The following is a 12,142-nucleotide window of genomic DNA, read 5'->3' as shown; positions in this document are numbered from 1 at the left end:
ACTAACTTTCCTTAGTTAGGTAGTCCCTTCTTAGCCTTCTGCATGCTTCCCTGTCTGTAGAGAGTGCTGGTGGTGTTTTTCATGCGTGAGTGTGTGCATGCTGTCGCTATGTCTGAAAGGCCATCTGGCTTTAAAAGGTGCTCCTCGTTCGGTCAGAAAATGCCCCATTCTGACTTGCACGAGGAGTGTGTCTGTTTCCTGGGAGAGAGTCACCTGGAGGTTGAATGCGACATTTGTGCTGCATTCAACCCCAGGGCTCTCATGGATCGCAGAAATAAGCTTCTGCTTAAGGGGCTTGCTAAAGGGGGTCCTCTAGCCTTTGAAATTCTCAAGCAAAGAAGTGGTTGGTCTTCCCTCACTCCATCTTCAGAGGAATCTGTGTTTCTGAAGGCCTTCAGGACAGGCTCATCATCTGCCTGGGTGTCGTGTCCCCCCCTCCCCCACTGATGGACTCGTACAACTCATCACCGACAAGATGTGGAAGGAGCTGGACACAGTGGGAACCAGTCCCTAAAAAGGCTGATAATTTTCTAAGTCCTCCCAAGGATAAGACCTTCTGGAGTAAGGGCGTCCCCGTCAATGACATCATGGTGGCCTCAGCTACTAAAAATGAGCTCACTGAACAGAGCTTCATGGTCCATCCCCTGAACAGGGAGTCTGAGGCAATTTACCATCTTGGAAACTGCGTGTTTGCCTCAGCTACATTTGGACTGAGAGCAAGCAATTACATGTCAGACTTCACCCGGCTGCAGAGGGATTTGGTGTTGGAGTGCACCACTTCCCTTTCAGGGTTGCTGCCTCCGGAGAGCCTTAAATTGGTCTCTCTCAAGCTGTCCACTCTAACTTCCCTGGATAATGCTTCTGTGAAGTTGTTCTCCAGTGTGCCGTAGGCCACCTTGCGAGCAGCAGGGTACAGGCATTGCCATTAGAAGGCATGCCTAGCTTCAACTTTGTGGGTTTGCGGAATCCTTTAAGGCGTCCTTCACTAAAGCCCCTTTCAACGGGTCTACCTTGTTTGGTCCCTCCGTCAAAGAGAAATTGACCCTCATTGAGCAGGAGAGAAAGATTGTGTCCACGATGGGGATCAAGTTCTCCAAGAATCAGAGGGGTAGTAAGAAACATTGGTTCCACTAGACTCAATCCTCCTTCCAGGATTCTCCTCAGGAATCCTCTTTTACTGGCTGGGGTAGGGGATGCAACTGCAGATGCTGACTCAGAGGGGGTCCACACAACCTGGGCTCCTGGGAACCCTTCTCAGAGAAGCCCACTGAGCACTTCTGAGGCGCTGCCTGGCTGTCCTGCCCTGGAGGCAGTCAGGGGATGATTCTCCCTTCACCCACTAGCCTGGACAAGTATCACCTCACATCAGTGGGTGTTAAAGATTATGTCCAGGGGTTACTTCATACCCTTTCTTCAGCCCCCTCCAATTCAGAACACTCTCCCAGATGTCCCACCCCGCCAAAGGGAGTTGGCCCATCTTGAGGTCCAAGACCTTCTTCAAATAAGAGCCATCCAGGACGTCCCAGCATGACGACGAGGGTCTGGAACTTACTCCTGCTTCTTTTTCGTGCCCAAAAAGATGGGATCTCCATCCCATTTTGGACATCAGCAAACTGAACCTGTCGGTCAAGAAGTCCAAGTTTTGGATGGTCACTGTTCAGTCCATTTTGCCTCTTCTATGCAAGAATGACTGGATGTGCGCGATTGATCTCAAGGATGCTTACTATCATATCAAAGTCGATTGATCTCAAGGATGCTTACTATCATATCAAAGTCGACAGATGCTCCAAGAGATACCTGCTCTTTTAGCTCGGGGCCAGTTACTACCAGTTCAGAGCCCTGTCCTTTGGACTCACCACAACCCCCCATGTGTTTACCAAATGCATGGCACTGGTGGCAGCTCATCTCCAGCTGCAAGGTATCCAGGTCTTCCCATACCTGGACGATTGGCTCCTCACAGCCCCCACGAGGCATCAACTTGCTATGGCCATGGACTATACCCTCAAACTATTTAATCTGAGATATAATAAAGCTAAACCCTATTTTTCTAGGCCATGTGACATTTCTTATACTTCATGAAATAATGGCAATAATTATTTAAGATATACTACCACTTATAGTAGATGTACTTCTGAAGTTAGAAAGATAATAAATAATAATTGGGGCATTTTGACTGTTTTGCCAGAAATTAATACTATTATTCCATCACATTCTTTATTTGCATATAAAAATTCTACTAATCTAAAGAATAAATTGTTATAAAGATATGCAACAATATAGATGAAATAAAATAAAAAAGGTACTTTTCCCTGCATGAATTGTTCTGTATGTAATGTTATATGTAAAGACAATATGTTTATTCATCCTACCACACAAAAAATATATACTTTCCTATGTACGGCTACCTGTAATACAACTAATATAGTCTACTTAGTTACTTGTAATAAATGTCCTTGTTTTTATGTAGGAAAATCTACAAGGAAGCTACGTGAACGCATTATTGAACCTAGATCGGACATTAAAGATCTGTTTTAACCAATGCTATTGCTAAACATTGCATTGATTTTGGAACTTCGCATACCTTTAGTTTCAGAGTTATTAACATATATTCTGTTAACATGAGAGGTGGTGATAGGAATAATGACTTAGAAATGAGAGGTAGTGATAGGAATAATGACTTAGAAATGAAAGAGTATAGCTGGATCATTAAATTACAGGCTGATTGTATGCCTGGTATTATATCTGTGGTATCTTTAAAGTCTGTGTTGAAACGCAAACAGTTATGTTTAAAATAATTTTTTAAAAATGCGTTTAGAATTGTTTTATATGTGGAATTGTCTCTACTTTTTATTCAGGGTTCCTTTTTAACAAAAGTTTAATTCTGTTCTTTGGTTGGCTACTTGTTACCATGTGATTGGTAGTGCTTATTTTAAAGGCTAGTAAGATCTGATGTAAACTTTATCTCACTGAAGAAGGAGTAATCCGAAAGCTTTGTGTTATTCATTAAAATTCTTGGACGTAACTCTGCTGTTTTGGTTTCTTAGTTCAATGGTCCACTCAGTTTCACCCCATGTCCATGACCATCAGGATCTCTCAAGTGTGCAGAAGTCTCCTTGCATGGTAGCTTCAGGATCTCGTTCTAGCCAGACCCTTCTGTCTTCCCCAACCCAAGGCCACGGTGACCATGGATGCCTCTCTGTTGGGGTGGGGGGACATTTTTGGGGAAGGACGATTCAAGGCACGTGGTCCCCCATAGAGACCAAATTGCACATAAACATCCTGGAGATGAGCGCAGTCCTCCTAACTTTGCAGGCCTTTCAGGACTGCTTCCCTCTCGATAACTATAGCAGTTCAGACAGACAACATGGCTGTGGTCTGGTACTTCAACAAGCAGGATGGAACACGGTCCTATCCCCTGTGTAGAGAGGCCAAGAGAGTGTGGGAATAGGTGATGTCTTCCAGGCACTTTCTTACTGCAATGCACATCTCTGGTAGTTCCAGCGTGTTAGCTGACAACCTCAGCAGATCTGTCCCGAGTGGTCCCTGAATCCATCAGTGGCACATCCGATAGTTGACCATTGGGTCATCCGTGCTGCAATCTTTTTGCCTCCCTGATCAACCACAGATACAAACAGTACTTTGCCCTGATCCCCCTGACGGGGAGTCACCCAGGGATGCTCTGGTTCATGATTGGCCATCGGGGCTTCTATATGCTTATCCCCCCCAACTCCCTTCATCCCCAAAGTTTTGCAGAAAGCCCATTGCCTGAAGACTCCTCTCATCCTGAGTGCCACCTTTTGGCTTGTCCCTGCTTTGCTCTCCTCTGAAATATCCTCCCTTGGTATTGGATCCTACCCCTGGATCTCATTTCCCACCCTTGGGGGCGTCCTCTTCCCATCTACAGTCTCTTCGTCTAACCGCATGGTTCCTCCAGTGCCAATGATCCTTTCCCAGTCCAGGCTTCCCTCTCCAGTTAAGAGTATTATCTTAGCCTTTTAGAAACCATCTGCCAAGAAGGTGTATTCCAGTCAGTAGAAGGGATTTTCTATTTGGACCAGACAATGCAATCTAGACCCATTTTCAGCCCCTATTCTTAGCATTTTGTTGTTCTTGACCTCTCTTTTTCTCAAAGGGGCTAGTATCTCTACCATTAAACTCCAATTGGTGGCCATCTCTAATTTCCATTTAAACAAAAGTCCCAACTTTTCTTCTAGACTGTGCAAAGCTTTTCTCAAGGGGATTTTTCTCCTCAGACCTCCTGTCAAGGATCCCTTTCCAGCATGAGATCTAACTCTGGTATTGCAGTCTTTGACACAAAAGCCCTTCGAGCCTGCAGCATCTTGTGAGCTTAAATTCCTGTCCTGGAAGATAGCCTTCTCTGTGGTTATTACTTCTGCCAGGAGAGTTTTCGAGTTGCAGGGTCTCATTAAGTCCCCTTTCATGGTTTTCCACAAGGATAGAGCGTCTCTCAGGATTAATCCTTCATTCATCCCTAAGATAGCTTCGGAGACCCAATTTTAACCAGTCTTTTCATCTTTGTGTGTTCTTCCCCAATTATTCTAATAAAGGGGAATATACTTTGCATTGTTTTTATCTTACCGGGACTGAAGAATTTTGGAAGTTGGATCAGCTCTTTGTAGCCTCTCAGTCCAGAAAAGCTCTGGCAGTTGTCAAGGTAGCTATTTCCCCTTGGATCACCAGCTGTATTCCTATATTTATGATAGCAGGCACATGGATCTTTCCAGACCAGTTAAAGCTCACTTTACTAGGTTGGTAGTCACATCTTCTGCCTTCTTAGCTAAGCTTTCTTTGGATGAGATTTGTGCTGCTGCTACTTGGTCTAATCCCCACACCTTTGTTACAGATTATAAGCTGGATTTGGTGTCTAGGAACTAGGCTTCATTTGGTTCCTCTGTGCTCTGGCATATCCTTGCCTGAGGCCTCCCAGGTTTCATAGTAGCTGGGGACTCTGACCCATCCATGATGAATAATGACATGGATAGCATCAAGTAAAGAGTTAAGTACGTACCATAATATCGTATCTGTGCTGTCCGGTGTCATTATACATCACGTTCCCACCGTCCTTCCCCCTTTCTTTTGGAACTTTGGTAGATATGGAGGGATGGTCTTCCCTTGAGGTGTTTTCAGTTCTATAGCCAGGCTAGATTGCCTTTTTCCTTATCCAGCAAACTTGATCTGAGGGTTGTGGTGCAGCAAGGGATAATGGGAAGGGGACGAGTTTGAACTCTGGATCTGTCCTTTAGTTGCCGGCTCAGATCCAAAACTCATCTGTGATGAATAATGACACCAGATAGCACAGATTCTAAGATGTCCATCAAGGATGCATCTGAAATTACTGCTACACATATTACAGGGTCACGGACACACACACACACACACTACCACTCATGTTGCAGAAAAGGTTTATACTTCTGCTACTCATAGACCACAAGTCCCTTCAGGATTTGGTACATAACTGTGGCAGACCAGATTGCAGAAGACACCTCAGATTTCTGCAGAACTGGATACATCAACTCAGATGGCTTTTCTCACAGAAGAAAACCAATCCAGGCATTCAGACCATTCCTTCAACAAGGTCAACTACCAACATTCAACTACCCAATTGAAGAAATTCTGCACAAGATCATACCACCCACCCTTCATAGTGTTCATAGGTTAGTACTACTAACTGCCTGCCCTGAGCCATTTAAGCAGCCAATTATCCCTTGTGAGACTCAAACCCTGCACCTTTGTGTTGTAGGCAAAAACACCTTACGATGAAGGCCCTCCCCACCATAGGTTAGTACTACGCTAACTGCCACCCTATGCAGCCATTTTAAGCTTAGCATTATCCCTCTGAGACTCAAACCTCCCTCCTTGTGTGTCACTGGCAAACAACAACAAAACACCCACCATCCACCCTCCATTAAGATTCATGCATCCCTACATGGGATCTCAACTTTGTGCTGGAAACTGCTTTCCTGCTAGCAATCACTTCAGCAAGAAGGGTATCTGAGTTACAGGCATTTAATGGCAGTAGCCCTTGTGCAAGGGAAAGCAATTCTTGCTACTCTTTTCATGGAAAGACAACCCCTGAAAATATCAGGCTCACACTCCACAAGAGCTACAGCACACCACAGCTTTCCTCTAAGGAGGAGCTACTACCAAAGACATTAGAAGCAGATGCATCCTTGAAGGACATTTGCCTGAGGCAGGACAACCCATATGTTAAGACTGCAGATGCATACCTATCGGACATCTACATTTATGGTAGGTACAAAACTGTACTTTATGGTAAGTACATAACTCTTTTTCTGTGGTATATGAACAAGCAGGGGGGAACAAAGTCATGCTTGCAATGCAGACTAGCTTTCCAAGTGTGGGAGCTTGCCACAAAACAGGGAGTCATAGTACAGGCAGTGTACATCCCTTCAGAACAGAATACTCAGGCAGACATCTTAAGCAGATCCATGCCACAGTCCCATGAATGGATGCTCCACAGGGATGTGTTCTTGGACATAGTCCACAAATGGAGTACACCTCAGATAGAGTTGTTTGCCTCCCCTATAAACAGACAACTTCCAACCTTTGCTCCAGGCTGCCCAGTCTTCTGGCGAGGGCAATGGATGCCTTCTCAGTCTCTTGGAAGTGGTGGTTCTGTATGCATTTCCCCCTTCCCATTACTTCAGAGAGCCCTACTGAAAATTCAGATGGGCAGACCACAAATCTTTTTGGTGACTCCCTTTTGGCTAAGACAGCACTGGTCCCCCCTCCTTCTGCATTTAGCAAGGGGCAATAACCACAAGTTACCTCACAGACTGGACCTTCTCATAGAGGACAAGGGATCTCTAATCCATCCCCACTTACAATCTCTGGAGGTGACCCTGTGGGTGATAGAATTACAGAGACCTTTACAACAAGGAGGTGCTCACAGTCCTGCAGGAGGCCAGGAAACCTAATACTAGGAGATCTTGTATATCTAAATGGAAAATATTCTCCATAGGGTGTCTACAAAGATGACTGGACCCTTTCCAGGGTGATGTCCCTTTGCTACTGTCATACCTGTGTGAAGTCTTGCAGACAGGATTGGCCTACTCCTCCATTAAAACCCACCTGACTGCTCTCTCATCTTGTCTGACTCTGGATCCCTCTTTGGGTTCCAGATTGCCTGCAAAGTTGTTCCTAAAAAAGGTACTACATCTCAGGGCCCCCCAGGAAACCCATCCCACCCTCCTAGTACCTGAATTATGTTTTGGAGAAGCTGACAGTGGCCCCCTTTGAACCAGTTTCTGAGGCTTCTCTGAAACACTACATTTGGAAAACAGTGCTCCTAGTGGCCTTGACATCAGCTAGAAGAGTGCCTGAGTTACAGGCTCTCATGGCCATTCCCCCTTTTTTCATCTTCCACAAAGATAAGGTAACCCTTAGGACCAACCCTTCCTTCATGCCCAAGGTGGTCAATGAGCTATTCTTAAACCAAGCTATTCACCTTCCTACCTTTTTTTGCCCATCCTGAGAGTGACATTGAGAGAGTCGTACATTCCATTGATGTGCACAGACAGCTTAGGTTCTACCTAGACAAGATTAAGTCTATCAGAAATTCTGACCAGTTTGTTTGTCTCCTTTCACCCCAGGGTCCTGGAGAAAGCAGTGGCAAAACAGACAATTTCAGACTGGCTTTCCAGAGCTATTTTCTTCTGCTGTGCACACCATGGGAAATCCTTGGGGTCCAAAGTTAAAGCACGCTCCACTAGGGCTTCATCTGGATCTTTCTTTAAGGGATTGGACACTGCCAGCATTTTAGAGGCAGCTACATGGACATCTGTTCACACCTTTACCAAACTTTACAAATTGGACCAAATTTCTAAATCCAGGGTGGGATTTGACAGGGCAGTCCTCCATGGATTTTTAGAGAATAGTTCCAAGCTACCACCCTCTTCTTCCCATTGAGCTTTGGCACTCACCCAAGATTTGGAATATTGCAACATGAGAATAGAAGGGGATAGTTGTATAATATTTTACCATAACCATAGATGTCCTTCTCTTCCATGTTGCAGTATTCCTTCTCTCCCTCCCTCCATCCCCTCCTTTTTCCCTTAAACTGTCCCTTCTTGGATGGTACTGGACTTGCACAGTTTTTCCTGGGACTGGGGTCTGACTGGGGCACTCAATTCTGAGGACTGGTGTGTGCAGATGTCACTTTTATGGCCCACATTCCATTAGCCAACATCAGACGTCCCACACACCTAGCCGTGACTAGAAATGCTTGTATACTGGCCGGACATTCAGGTAGCAAGAGAGGGAAACCCAAGAGTTAGAATACTGCAACATGGAAGAGTAGGACATCTATGGTTATGGTAAAACTTTACACAACTCTTCTTTATAGTGGTGCAGGGATCAGCTGTCTCTCAATCCTGACATGCCTTTCTCCCTCTAGACCCTAGTTCAGTCAGTCCTGATGGACTTGTCAGATTTTGCATAAGGAAGTGTGTCCAGGGGAGTTATAGTGCAAGATGAATGAGGTCCTTTGGACACTACAAAGCACATAAATGCAAAGGAAATGTTAGCAGTTATTCAAACCTTAAAAGTTCTTCACCACTTATAGTTTCCGGTCGCGTTATATTGGTCATAGACAACACCACGGTCATGTGGTACCTGAACGAACAAAGGGGTGCAAGGTCATACACTGTTTACTGGCTGGCAGTGATAGCCTGAAAGCTAGCCTTACAGCATTTTTTGATGCTTCAGGCCTCATACATCCCATCAGAGCAAAACCTAGTGGCAGACAGACTAAGCAGATCACCGAAAGACCCTCATGAGTGGAAACAGGACTGAGGTCTGCCTGGATTTGTTTTAGATGTAAAGAACACTTCAAATAGTTCCATTCAACTCCTTTCAAAACTGAAAGTTGGAAAAATTCTGTTCGAGACATCCTTGCAGCCATGCCTGGAGGACAAAAGCATTCTCATTCTCTTGGGCAGGAATATTCTTCCATTGATACCCAAGGTACTTCTGAAGATTCTAAAAGAGTTGCCAGAAACCATTGTGGTGACTACCGGTTGGCCCAGGCAAAGTTGATGCAACATTTTAATGGAACTGGCCAAGAGCAATTACCACAAGCATCTTCATACTCTGGATCTGCACACACAGTGTTAGGGGAACTGGTGCACCTCAACTTAAAACAATTGGTACTGATATCCTAAATGATTCTGTCTTGATGCCTTTTAGGCACTTGTTCCATGAAGATGTAAAACAGACATGAAAGTGGCAAGAAAACCTACAAGTAGAAAAATCTTATGTTTACAAGTGGAAGAGGTTTTCTAGGTGGTGCCTAACTGATATCAGAGGGTCCTGTGTGTTTTTTTTTTAAATACTCAGCAATGGTTTATCTCGTGCATCTATTGAGGTGCATATTGCAGACATCACATCCTGTCTGCCCATGGATTCCCCTATTTTGTCTCTTTTTGTGGTCAGATAGTTTATGAAAGGAGTGTTGCACTTGAGATCAACTCAAAAGCAAAGTCGTCCTCCTTAAGAACTCAACTATATTCTAAAAATGACCTTATTTCATTTTGAACTTACTTTTCAGGCTGATTTGAGGTCCATCACTTGAAAAACTGTTTTGCTTATTACTCTTTAACTTCTGCAAGGCAAGTCCCTGAGCTGCAGGCTATGATGTTGGGCCAACCTTATCTGATTTTCAACAAGGACAGGGTTGTTTTATACACTAATCCTTCTTTCATGCATTGCCATTTAGAATGGTGAAAGCCAAAAATGTTGACCTTCAGAGTATTGAACACAAAACGTTGAATATTCAGAAGGCTGACAAATACTGGTTGCTCAGCTCATTTCTAAGATTGTGGTACAGCTTGGACTGGGGTTTGCCCTTTCCTTGCTCTGGTATGACCTCAGAGTTGGTACATATAATTAGCAGGGGATGTAGGGGAGACGGGTTGCAGGACCCCCACCCCAAACAAAAATAACAGTGCTTTGCATTTTTTAGCTCATGTTTGATATTCTGAGCATTTGATGTTGCGGGTTTGATGTTGACTATTTATATAACTATAGTTGAATGTCGACTATTTGTGAAGTTGACATTCTGACATATATCCTTCTCTCATGCAGAAAGCTGTTTCTGAATTTACCCTGGATCTAGCTATCAGTCTTCCAGTGTTCTTTCTGGAATCTAAAAAGAGTGGAGAAAAGATTCTGCATACCATGGATGTCCACAGGCAGCTCAGGTACTACCTTGACAAAACTAAAACATTCAGAAAGCTGAACAGCTGTTTATTTCCTATTCTGGGGCTAAGCAAGGGGCATCCTTTCCCTGAGCAAACGGTTGTTTTTTGGGTGTCGTTTGCTATTGTTTTTTGATACTCCTATGGTAAATCTATTCCAGACAATGTTTGGGTACATTCCACCAGAGCCTTATCCTCTTTGGTGGCATGTTGGAAAGGAGCGGACTGCAGAAGCATTCTAGAAGCAGCAACTTGTTCCTCTGTTTTTACCTGTATAAAGCACTGCAAAATGGATTATTTCTCAAGTTCCAGAACAGGGATTGTGTAGACCATTCTCAAGGGGCTTTCTTAGATCCTTATCCTTCCTCCTCCCAGGTAGGTTAAGCTTTGGGAATCTACCCTTATGCCATTGATACTAATTTATGAACATAATACAGTTGCATAAGTCCTACTTACTTGTAACTGCAGTTGATCAAATTTGACACTGCCTCAGTAGCAGCATCTTGATGTCCTTCAAGGATGCATCTGCAGTCCTTACAAATGGGTTGTCCTGTCATCAGGCAGCCCTTCGGTCGGCCGGATTCCAAAGTCTGGGTCTGGCCTCGGCTGGTGTCGCACTTCACCCGACGTCAAAGCTGCAGTTCTTCGGGTATAAAGGCATCAGCCGACGCATTTTTTTCCAGTCTTCTTGCCGGCGCGCAGAAGCAAGCTGTTCCGCGCGGCGGTCGGTCAGAACCAGAGATTACTACTACAAGTACAAGACTTCTAAAAGCTAAGTAACTCTTTCTTGCCTCAGCCGATGTCAGAAAAAGTGAATAACTGTTTAACTTGTGGGAAACAAATACCTCATAAAGATTTCCACTCTTACTGCTTACCTTGCTTAGGCCCAGACCATGTGCTTTTTTCGGTCGGAATTTGCTGAAGAGTTTTTCGCCCCGATTTTGCTTACATTATGGATCCTCCGACTACAAATTTCTAAAAAGGAAAAGGACCGACACTGCATGTCCGCAGTTTCGCCGAAAGTGTCTCGGTTTCGCTGAAACCGAGTCCACGGTTCTTCCTTAAGCTTGCCACTTACCGAGGCCTCATCCAGCCTGGCTGAATCTGCTAAATCCCACCTGCTCTTGCAGGTTCACAGGATTTATCTGATACTATCCCTTTGGATATTTCTACCCCTGCACGTGGAGCTGCTAGGCCTCCTGCATCCATGTCGATTAAGGCCTTTGCCAGGGCTAAAGCAGCAAAAACTACAAAATCTGTGCCTGCTAAGACCTCCTCTCACAGGCCTAGCTATAGTTCACAAATGCTTAGTCTAGCAGAGGATCTCATTTCTTTGATCCGGGGATCCCAACCACATTCAGACAGGGCCTCTCACCCACCTCCAGAGAAGAGGACTAGAGTAGAGCCCCCTGAGCCAGTTTCTTCAGATGGCTCCTCTGATGAGTCAGATAATTCAAACCCTCCAGAGGGCCCCTTTTCTCCTTATGAGGACTCTGATGCAGAAGAGTCCATTCCTTCTGCCTCTCCGCCTGAGGAATTTTCTTTTGGGGAAACCTTGCATGCTATGAGGGAACAATTTCAATGGCAGGGCCAGGATTTTTCAGACTCTAGGAAAAGGCTTAGAACCTTTTTGCATTTGCCACAGCATAGGCCTTTAGCCATTCCTCCAGTCCTTACTGTTGTGGATGATGCTTTTACTGCTCCTGATTCTCTTCCTCCGGCCCCTGCTAAGCCCGATAGGTACTACAGGGTTCCGGACACACACTATCATTTGTATAAGGCCCCTTTTGCAGATCCCGAAACTATCTCCCAGGGACCCAAGGCTGTAACAGCTACTTCTACTAAAAACCCCCTCCCCTCTGAAAGGGAATCTAGGGCCTTAGAGAGATGGGGTAAAAAGGTTT

General features: G+C 44.8%; 1 protein-coding gene across 1 annotated transcript in view; it reads left to right on the top strand.

Moving 5' to 3' along the window:
• The window catches only part of IPO8 (importin 8), a 3,293,983-nt gene that overhangs the window by 1,472,805 nt on the left and 1,809,036 nt on the right, over positions 1-12,142 (top strand). The window lies entirely within an intron of this gene.

This window comes from Protopterus annectens, chromosome 11.part0 (genome assembly GCF_019279795.1).
Source record: "Protopterus annectens isolate FY-2018-M chromosome 11.part0, PAN1.0, whole genome shotgun sequence".
Classification (NCBI taxonomy): Eukaryota; Metazoa; Chordata; order Ceratodontiformes; family Protopteridae; genus Protopterus; species Protopterus annectens.
The sequence above is the reverse complement of the archived record's forward strand: the minus strand, read 5'-3'. Positions and strand labels throughout refer to the sequence as shown.